The sequence below is a fragment of the Humulus lupulus genome, chromosome 6 (assembly GCF_963169125.1).
Source record: "Humulus lupulus chromosome 6, drHumLupu1.1, whole genome shotgun sequence".
Classification (NCBI taxonomy): Eukaryota; Viridiplantae; Streptophyta; class Magnoliopsida; order Rosales; family Cannabaceae; genus Humulus; species Humulus lupulus.
The window spans coordinates 97135542-97147713 of record NC_084798.1 but is presented as its reverse complement, the minus strand read 5'-3'; positions in this window follow the sequence as shown (position 1 = coordinate 97147713).

Genomic DNA, 12172 nt, shown 5'->3' with positions numbered 1-12172 from the left:
AATGCTATTAATTAATGGCCTGACTACTCCTATAACCGTCATATCTAAAGCCAATTAAAACAATAAATTTCAAAAGGGTATAACTAATTGAATTTTTGTAAGAAAATATATAAATATGTATTTATTGCAACTGCGTGATGTGGTTCTTACGTATGGTAGACTATATTACAAATGAAATATTAGAGAGGACAAATTTGAAAACTCAAACCCATTTTCCCAACTACAATTGTCTTTGCTAAAAAGTCATTACATTATTAAAAAGTTTCAGATTATTGACCTACGTACTTTTTTTATTATTATTATTATTTGAAAATGAGACGTACTTTAAGTGGCCAATTTGCTTAGGAAGCCATTTTAAGTTTTAGCTTAAAAAAATGAACCAACGTATACAGTTGAGCAGTCTTTATCCCAGGCCCATGTACTCTCCCCAAAAATACTTTTTTCACATGCTTGTGAATCCCGATTGTAACTTTTGTATATTTTCTATTTTATCTTATTTATTAATTAGAAAATAATACATGCCGAATATTACTCCGTGCATATTTTTTTTTGGGAAGTATATTACTTCGTGAGTTATAATATGTTATCCTTGATTTTAACCTGATCACGTCGCATGGTCTACAAGAATGATCAAGCAACACGTGTCCGATAGTGAGGGTGATGTAAAATTAAACCTGATTGAGATAAACGATCAGGATGTGTGTGGTCGTTCACAAAAAGGAAAGTAATTCCCTGCTCACTGAAGACAGTTGCACGATAAGGGAGGTGGAGCCTCGGGTGTCCGGTCGAGCATGTTTTTAGGAGATTAGTTATTTATATTAATTCAAATGTAACATAAGTGAGTATGAATTAGAAGTCTCATTGTACATTTATTTTCATGGGTTATTCTATACTGAAACGTTGTCGAATCATAAAGAGAATTAGGTATATTTGCATATTATATGTTATGATTGGATAAATATAATGGTTAAGTTGTTTTGCATAATAATGTGTAAAATATTTAATGATTTCACTTAAGTTGAAATGAAGAAATGAATTTTCGCTATAGGCATCTATAATTGATTTTTTTAGGTCTATAATGATATAATGAGGCATCTCAAGAATCTTAAAAAAGAGGATAACTTGAAAAATACCCAGTTTTAGGATTAGTTAACTAAAAATAGCTACTAATAATACTTAGTTGAATATTACCCACTTTTTTAAGCACATTTCCCATATTACCCTTAAAACACTACTAGAAGTCCAATGTAAAAATCTCAATCTTTGCCTCTGTCGTGTCATTTACTTCCCTCTTTAAATAATATTCCACTGTCAGTTCCACTAAACCACTGTATAATGGGTAGAGTCATTAATAGTTTGGGTATTAATCAAAGAGTTTTAAAAGGTGGGTAAAAATTAAAGAGGTTAACTTAAATTGGGTACTAGGTGTAATTTTCACTTAAAAAAGTTTGAGAACTTTTGGAGTAATTTTGGTATGAAAATGGGCTTGTTGACAAGCCTTTGAGGCGAGACAACATGTTGCATATGCTCACAATTCGGAGAAAAGATGATCATGAAAATATGATACGCAAGTATACATAAACGATTCAAGTAATATAGATATTAAATAAATTATCATTCTCATAAGGACTATCAACCAATTACCAATAAATGCTTTTAAATTTCTATTTGGCTGTCGAAAATAGAGTGATTTTTAAACTAAGACTTAAAATTAAAATAAACTTTGCAAGAATAAATATTGATTCAATAATTAAAAACCTAGGATGTTAACTTCATCAACTTTTCATTCTATTAATTTTATTAATAAGTTCTAAACTTCTATATTCATATTCTAATAGCACATTAACAAAAATCAATTCCTATTCTTTTTCAAGATGTAAGATCTCAACTTATATGCAGGTTTTCTACATCTCTGTAATAAACTTAAACATATAACATACATTAAGCATAGAAACATAATTACTACACAAGCCATACATGTACTTTCATCCAATATGTAACCTATGTCTATATAACAATAGCATATTCAATTATCATATTTCGAATTTTGAATCAAAATCATAAATAAAGCAAATATTGATAAGATATTTACTAGCATTAAGCAAACATTATATAGATTAGAATAAAGAAGAAGAATCAATTGAATATTATAAATAGATTAAATAGAAATCCAAGTGACTACATTAAGCCCTAGATAAGAAGATTAGTTCATGGAAAACAATAGAAAAATAAGTAAGAGAAGAAAGAGAGGAAATAGAGAGAGGTCAAGAAGAAAGAGAGAGAGATCTAAAATAGTCTAAAGCATTCTTTTTATAGTGATAAGGTTGTGAACAGAGTTTTCTAGATGTTTCCATTTGTTACTTGATAATGCTCCAAAATATTTTTATTTGAATTTCAAATCTCGTAACTCTAGCTTGAGTAATCTTGTAGGACGAATATCACTTTCGAAACTGTCTCAAATTCAAAATATCTCATATTTTTCCAACAATTTAAGTTTGAATTCTCATATTTTTCCAACAATTTAAGTTTGAATTCTCCTTACTTCTCCAATCAATTCAAATAAATATCTTTTTGTTTTGTTTTTCTCTTGATTGAAGATAATATTTCAAATAAATTTTGAAATATTTCTCAAATATCCATTTAACAAATGACAACCTGAAAAATACAACAACCACACATAAAAATAACTAAAATAATAAAACTAAAAAAAACAAGACTAAAAAAATATTAAAAATCTAAACTTTTGCTCGCCCTCGAGTAAAGAACACAACAATAAATAGACTCTACTAAAAACCTAAATAACAAACACACTTGAATCAAGCCGACAACAATAATTCACGCCTCATGCAATGATGACTAACACACTTATATAATCTTCAGAAAAATCAACTTATAATCGTGAATTTCAGTCAAAACATTCTTCCAATTCACTTAAGTCCAAACAAAAATAAAAGCTCTCAAAATCATGATTAATAAATAAAATGTATTCGAATCATTTCATGTTCACCAAAAAAATTTCATTACAATCAATTAATATTATTATCCCATAAGCTTGCTATACTTACTAATCTCTACTAATGTAGAAAACACATGCTCAAAAATCAATAGGACTTTCACAGTTTATAATTGAATGACTTAGGTCAAGGTAGATGAAAAAGTCATTTAAGCTAAAGTATGTCATAAGCACACAACCAAACAACTCAATCTTGTATCAACTTGCAAACCCCAAAAACAATCCCAAATTTCTCAAACGTTTCTTATTTTGAGATAAATTCATAAACTGATTTTTTTTTCTTCTAATGGTACTACACTCTCCCAAACTTATTTCTTTGTATTTTCAATTGGAGTGGTAGTTTATTTTCAATATGTTTTTTTCTTTCTTTCTCTCTCAAATTTTCTTCTTCTATTAACAAAATTTTAAATATAAACTCCATTACAAATCATCCCCCAATCACTTTTCATATTCTCATGGTATATCAAAGGGAAGGAAAAATAACAAAGTTTCAAATAAGTTCAAAATAAGTGTCAAACAAAAAGAATCAAATTAGTCTCAAAATGGGGTAACTAGTGATTTAATAAATCAAGGTTGGCTTGAAAGGCTTAAACGTTCTAAAGAATTGCCTAAAACATCTTCCTAAGCAAGCGTAATCTAGGATATCGTCTCAAATAGCAAGCAAACAAGTTCTAGGATAACAACATTTTCATAATAATTTTTTTTCAACATTCAGCAAGCAAAAAAAAAAAAAGTTCAATTACACAAAATTTATTAAAAATCAAGATTAAGCTCTCAATTATTTAAGTAGACAAAATAAAAATGGAAAGAAATATTCAACCAAACTCACAAATTTTTATAGCTTCATTCCCATTCAATTTATATAGCATATCATTCAATCATATTATCATTGGCTAATCATTGTCAACTTGATTCAACTAACACTCTAAACAAAAACTAAAAAAACATAAAAATAAAAATAAATATAAATATAAACCTAACAAAAATTAAACTTAAACAAACTAAGATATCTGCAATGAGCAAAGCAATAAAAATCAAATCCATTCCCCCAAACTTAATCTAAACATTTTACCCAATGTATAAATAAAAGAAATGGAAAAGAAAACTTCCATGAAATCCAATGCATTGCTCCATTGTATTGACTTTCATCTATATCCTCCTCAGTGTTTTATATTTCGAAACATATCAATGAGTGGTTGATGCCCATAATAAGCACCATAAAAGATAACTTGAAGGTTTTCATTCTTAATGCCCTTAAGCTTGGCAAGATATGAATCTAATATGCACGTCACACCAACAACACAAGACTTTGAGTGATGAGCTTGGGGAGAAAACTTTGGTAGCCCATAAAGGATGTAGAATAGTGAATGTGTCATCAATTTAAAATATGGATCCACTGGAGGTATATATTATTGTACCATTGATGAAGTTGTTGACCGCGTTTTTGGCCAACGACGTGAGAACGTCAAAAACGACAAACCTTCAAGAGAATTCAAACGACACAGACGGTTTAATAAAGAAAGTAAATAACACACAAGATTTTATAGTGGTTCAGCCCCAATATGTTGGTAACAACCTACTCCACTTAGAGATTTGATTATTTTATCTACACTCAAGATCAGATGAACCTGCGTCAACTGAGTTTCTTCAGTGTAAATTCTCAGAATACAAAAGAGTTCTCTCTCAAGAAAAAACACTTTCTCTCTCTAGAAAACTCAGACCAAAACTTCAAATTTCCCAAAAGTCCCTTTCTGATCTCATCAGCCATCTATTTATAGGCTTAGGATCATACATTGATATCCCCTAGGATCGGGATATTTTATTATTCGTATTATATTTAAATTACAAAAAATATTCAAAATGCAACAGAATCCCCAATTTGTGTGAAGAATGAGAGATTCCCGCGTATGCCCAGACCGATTCTTCTTGAAGCCATTTCTGGGAATTTGAGGTAGTCTGTTCTATTTGGTTGATGAATATCATCTTCTAGTTGGCGATACCCTTATTGACCATTCATGCAAGTGTTGGTCGGACACATGCATGCTGGACATATGCATACGGACCAGGCCCTTGTCTCTCCTCGGACATGCATCCGACCAGGCACACCCCTAGCCCAAGTATATTATCTCTCTTCGGACATGCATCCGATCAGGCACACCCCTAGCCCAAGTACACTGTCTCTCCTCGGACATGCATCTGACCAGGCACACCCCTAGCCCAAGTACACTGTCTCTCCTCGGACATGCATCCGACCAGGCACACCCCTAGCCCAAGTACACGCCTACTTGGATGCATGCGGCTGGCCATCATCTCCTTGGGCCTAAGGTGTCCGACCGGACACGCTCAACCTGCACCATGTCAAACATGGTCCACTCGGACCAACCCATGCCTCATCGCGGACACAAGGCATGCACTCTCCTTGGATGAGTGTCCGACCGGATGCCTCTCCTCTAGCATAGAGTGTCCGACCGGACACGCATCGGGCTCCTTGGATACACTTGGCTCGGACATGCCAGTGCTGGACAGCAAAATCACTCCTGGTCGGAAGCAACTTACCCAGTCGGTCATGACACCTCTCAAGCAGTCAAAACTCTTCATTGATGTACTGGGCTGCTGCTAAGCCAGATCACCCAACCATTCCTTGCCACTTGTCATTTCTATTGCCACATCATCATTTTCAAATTTTGGGGATAACATTTGCCCCCCAAGTTTATTATATGATACTTCACATAATAAACTTTTTTCTCCACAGTTGACAGCATTATTATAAAAAATAACTGTTCATCTTCCCGCCATGCAGCAGACCACAACTTACAGACCACGATCACTGCAAATAACTATCCATGATCGTGGGGAGAAAAAATAGCCCAAGAATTCCAAGGGTCCAAAAATAAGTGATAACTTCCACTTTTTTCCTTTAAATAACCCCTACACTTACACATTCTCTCTTACACAAGAAAATCAAAATTTTAAAACCCTTCTTCGTCTTTTTTCTCTCTTGGCCGAAATTTCTTTTTTTCTCCTTCCTTTGGCCGAATCTTCAAGGGACTTCAAGGGGAAGCTCTTCATCTCTTCAAGCAATCTCCAAGCAAGTCAAGGGTTCTCCAAAGTTGGGTAAGTCTTCTTCTCCATGCTTTCATATTGTTGTTATTTTCTTCAAAAAATTTCATGAAAAAACATGTTGTGGCTGAAACCCCATTGAGAGTTTTTTCTTGAATTTGCTCATGAATCTTATAGATATAATGTGTTGGGTGACTATTTTGATGATGTTTGTGCTATGGGTAACTCAACATTATCTTCAATTTCATAAGAATTTCAAGAAAAATAGGTCAATTTGGTATAAACCATGATTATGGGTTTTCGGGTTTTTGAGGGTATAGATGGGTTCAAGAGCATGGGAAAAATTTTCAACTTCTCTATTTTGATCTTGTGATTGTGTGTTTGGATGAGAAAACATGTTTATGTTAGGGAGTTTAAGACCTTGCTTTTTCGGATTGGGTTTTATGGTTAGAGTTTGGGTATGAAAAATGGGGTAAGTTTAGAGATATGGTCGATCGGCCACTATTTTTTCTAGGCAAAACATGTGATCCGATCGGACCACATGTGCACTCCTCGGACTGCATAGGCACTCTTCGGACCGTGTGGAACCCATCTCCTCGGACCCTTGATGTCCGATCGGAGTCCTCGGGTTGTTGGCGCTGGCTCCTCGGAGGTGCATGGCTTGGACACAAGCTAGGCACGGTCTCTCGGCACTCCTCGGACGAGAGCATGGCAGCGCAGCTACTCGGATGGACATACCCAGATGCGTGGCTACTCGGACGCCACTCCGCTCGGACACGAGCCTTACTGTTCAGACGTCTCTCCTCGGATGTAGGTGTCCGATCCGACATTTGATTGGCATTCGGATGGCTTGCTTGGATGCACACGGCTGGGGCACGCTTCTCCTCGGGCCTATGGTGTCCAACCGGACACACACTCCTAGCCCTCGTACGCGCCTCGTCGAATGCACAAGCCTTCCTTGGCACTAGGCACAATTTTAAGACCAATCATGGCATACTCCATGCCATATGCACTTAGAACACTTAGGAAATTTTAAACATTTTTAGGCATTTTCAAGCACTAAAAATCTTTTCTTTTTTTTTTCGTGCATGCTATATTTTTTCCACTTAGATAAATTTTTCTAAGTATAAAAATAAATTTTGTTCTTGTTGAATTTTATCTGTATGGTTACTCACCTCCCCATTTTTTATTTACTTTTGTAGATGAATCGCTTTGATTATAGGGGAGGTGACAACCATACGGACTCCGATACATCTATCCCACAGTCAATTGAGACTCCTCAAAACAACGATTCCTCATCAAAATCTTCCACCAGTCGTACTCCCGAGGATCGTCTTCGTCGCTTCAAGCAGATCCTTCCCCGTTCAGCCCTGTATTTCCTCCACGAGGAACAGTTTCTTCTGCAAGCTGCACAGTCGACGATGAGGGTGAAGAAATCTAATAGACTCCCCCAGGACCAAGATCCACAAGTTGCCCGTAGAGCGGTGCAAAAGGTGGTGGAACGCAGTGACGCCCGCACTGCAACTTCTTCAGGATCACCTGCTCAGGAGTTTGCCACCGAGGTTCAGAACTTGGCCATTCAAAAGCCACGGAAGGGGAGAGAAGAAGCACCTTCCTGGTTCACTGCCCAGCCTTCAAAACTCAACCCCGGGACGTTCCACAAACACATCCAAGCTTTGGGTTTGAGTGGGGTGAACGTGACATCCCCGGGCCCTCATCAGAGAGCCAATAGGCCCGACGAAGCATACTACGCCTGGTCCAGGCACCACATTCACGCAGGAGCGACACTCCCACTACACCCTTATTTCCGATCTATAGCGGATTACTTCAACGTCTCCCCATTCCAGATCGTACCGAATGGGATCCAGGCACTGTCTGCACTGTATATTCTCTACTTTCTGCGAGGTTGGGACGAGCCCATTCCTCATGAGGTACACTATTTGTTCGACTTCAGGACTAACCCCAGCCACAAGAACATGGGCTTCTTTCACTTCTATCACAGGCAAAAGGGGATTAAATACCTTAGTGGTATCGCACAAAAGTCGAACCCCGGAAAATATTACAGAGAATATTTCCTCACATCAGACATCAAGGCCAACAACTTGGCTTTTACACATGCGGGTCTGTTTCAGCAACCCTTGCCTACTCAAGGGATGTTCAACCGAGCAGAAGCATTGGCTAACATGAGTACCGAGGAGAAAGACGTGAAAAATTTGGTCACTGTAGATTACCTTCAGATGGTGGGCCTGATACCGTGTAACCAAAATATGACGGTGGAAAGTACCACTGGGGAGAACAACACGACTGATCAGTCCAATGCGGGCACGGAGGTAGTGACTGACCAGTTTTCTCCTGGGCCATCTCCGCTTTCTGATAGACCTGGCGACCTTGTCATTAGGGAGCCTCAGTCTCAGCACAGCACAGATCTGCTATTCCCACTCGGTCCGAGAAAGGAAAGGCCATCTAGATTGAGAGAGAACTCAGCCCATCTTCGGACGACGAGGATGACTTCATCGATCAGATTCTCAACTCAGGTCTAGTAGTCATAGGAATATGTTTAATAACTTGGTGATTTGAGACTAATAAAGTTGTAGTAGTAATATACTCATCTACATTTTATTATATATATATATATATTTTCTAACGAATCTCATGTGTTCCTCTTTTGCAGACCCAGAGATGTTCAGACATTGCATCGTTCCTCCTGCTCCAAAGAGGAAGTCTGGCGAAGGAAGTGGTCTCACTCCCCCGAGGAAGGTCCCAAGGGCAATGCCACCAAGCCAGGGGAGACAACCTGAGGGGTCAGTTACGATCCCGCAGTTGACCCCTTCCTCACTTCCTCCATCAGCGAGCCTAACTCCCCCAGGCCCGTCTGGCCTTAGCGAGGCACTCCGAGCTGCTGACACTAAACTTAGGGGGGTAGCCGATCAGACCCTCCATGATGCATCAACGATTCAAGGCTTTGAATATTTTCCTCGACTCAGTGTTGATGTTGTCTTAGAGAGAGGGATTGCTCAGCTGACAAATGTAAGTGCTCTACCACAAGATAGATTGTTACTTACGTTAATACTTTGTAGTAACTTTTTGTTTTTCATGCAAACGCTTATGACCTTCTGTCACGCCCAGCAGCGATCAGTTGACTACAAGGAGTTGATCAAGGTCCTAAATGATCAACTCGTGGAGGCTCAAGCGAAAACGGACGCTCTCCAATCCAAGCTGGAACAGGCGGAGAAGACTGTAACTGAGAAAAAGGAGTCTCTCAAGGGGTTGGCTGATGGGAATGATCAGCTAACCCAAGCCAACAAATCCTTGACCGATTGGCTAGACATCTGACTTGTGAGAACGAGGGATTAGCTCGCGAGAACGAGGGGCTAATTAGTGAGAATGAAGAGCTGAAGCAAGAGAAGGAGGCCCATCTAACCCGCTATGAGGAGACTTGCTTCAACTGCTTCTACCAGGTGTGGAAGCTAAATAAACCCCTCAAGCTCGACTTTCTCATCGATGAGATCAAGGCAGAGGAGCTCGCCAGATGTGAGGCCAGGGCTGCTGAGGAAGCTGCTAATCCTACTGGCCCTACACCCGCCTCCTCTACACTATCATTCCGAGTGAGAGGAGCAGTTGATGCCGAGGAGGGGGTTGATCAGCCTACCAGAGCAGCACGCCAGTGACTCCTCATCCTATCAGAGAGCTCCTGCACGACCAGTTGTAGTCCTACGAGTCTTTTATCATAGTTTGCTTTATTTTTTATACTTTTGCTCGTATGATTGAGCTGTTTGGCACTTGCACTTTACTTTTTTTTTTTTTTTTTTTGCTAGCTTGAAACTTTTAAGTCTTTTTACACTTAAGACATTACAAGTTTATTGTGAATAGTAAAGTTTCTATATGCCATAAACTTTCACATGAGTATTTAGTTTTCTAACTTAGAAATTCTAAACATTTCATAAGTCCATACTAAATATACTTCCTCATGCTCTTATTGCTCTAACATTTTATGAGCATAACTTTTATTATCACACGAATATCTGTTTCTAACTTAAAATTTTAAAAATTCCAAGTTACTTAAGCTTTGTCAAACAAGTTAGCTTAATGGCCTTTTTAGACTTCCAAATTTACAAGTCAGCCCAAAAACAGATATCTTTGCTCGTGCTCTTATTGCCTGTGTTGAAGTGCACGCCAGTATACTCTATGTGCCCCCCAAGTGATTGAGGGTTAAAAAATCCTTGATCACTTGCTACTTGACCGAATTTGTCCGAGCAATTACTACTCGTGAAACACATAGAATATACAAACATATTTCAGCAGTTAACCACTACAAAAACATGCAACTATTTAAACGTTGGTCATTCATCTCCTGATACCGACCAATTGAACACTGTCTAGTATATATGTATATTTAGTCTTAGAAGACCTGTTTTTTTTAAATCATAATGACAGTTGAACACTTCCAAGCAAGAATAATCAACACATATGCAAAATTTGTAGCAAGATTCGACCACGCTGCGCGTGATCTCTTTTATTACTCGTAATAATAAATGACAAAACGTGTCTAACAACGAGTTTCAAACAAAATAACATTGTTCAAAATAACATGACTGGTTAGCAAATAGCCAGTTCACAAACAAAAAACTTAAATAACAAGTTAAGCACTTGATACAAAGCTACTACTCTGTAAGAAGTATTTATTGATAATATTTCCTCAAGTGCTCGCCATTCCAGTAATTCCTGATCAGCTCTCCATTTAACCGAGCAAGCTTGTAGGTGCCGGATGGCAAGACTTGCTCAATTTGATATGGTCCTTCCCAGTTTGGTCCTAGCACACCAGCTGCTGGGTCTCTGACAAACACCTTTCTGAGGACCAAATCTCCAACCTGAAACTTTTGATCTCGGACTTTGGAATTGAAGTAGCGCACCACTTTTTGCTGATGAGCAGCAACTCTCAGGTTTTCCTCCTCTCTTCTCTCCTCGAGGAAGTCCAAGGATTCTGCTAGCAATTGATGATTCTCCTCTTGGTTGTACATGGTCCTTCTATGAGATGGTGGGTCTATCTCCACAGGTAACATGGCTTCATACCCATATGCCAAAGAAAATGGGGTATGTCCAGTTGCTGTCCGGGCAGTAGTCCTGTATGACCAAAGGACTTCTGGTAATTCTTCCGCCCAAGCACCCTTAGCTCGCTCCAGGCGCTTTTTCAGAGTGTCCTTCAGTGTCTTGTTTACCACTTCAACCTGCCCATTGGCTTGTGGATGGGCTACCGAGGAGAAACATTTTGTGATGCCATGCCGAGTGCAAAAATTGGTAAATATGTCACTGTCAAATTGGGTGCCGTTGTCAGACACTATCTTCTTAGGCAGACCATAGCGACATATTATGTTCTTAACCACAAAGTCCAACACTTTCTTCGATGTGATCGTGGCTAATGGTTCGGCCTCAGTCCACTTAATGAAATAATCTACTGCAACCACTGCAAACTGCACTCCTCCTTTCCCTTTGGGCAATTTCCCGATCAAATCAATACCCCACACTGCAAAAGGCCATGGACTTTGCATTTGCTTCAAGACATTTGGGGGCGCTCTGGGCACTTTAGAAAATCTTTGGCATTTGTCACACCTCTTCACATATTCCATAGAGTCCTCATTCATGGTAGGCCAGAAAAATCCTTGCCGCAAGATCTTTTTAGATAGACTCTGCCCCCCAGCATGATCTCCACAGAACCCTTCATGCACTTCAGCTAATAAATTCTTTGACTGGTCGGGGGTTATGCACCTTAGTAGAGGTAGGGAATACCCTCTTCTATACAACACCCCATCCATCATGGTGTACCTAGCAGCTTGCCTCATAATCTTCCTTGCTTCATTACGATCATCTGGGAGGGTCCCTTGCTCAAGATAAGCAATGATGGGAGTCATCTAGGTGTCAGCTATTGTGCCTCTTGTTCATCAATGCTCGGCTCCGCCAAGTATTCTACCGGTACTATATTTAGAGTTTCGGCATCTTTTGCACTAGCTAGCTTTGCTAGAGCATCTGCATTGGAGTTCTGCTCTCGTGGTACTAGCTTGATGGTATACTCCTCGAACTGTGCTAGCAGATCTTTAGTCTTAT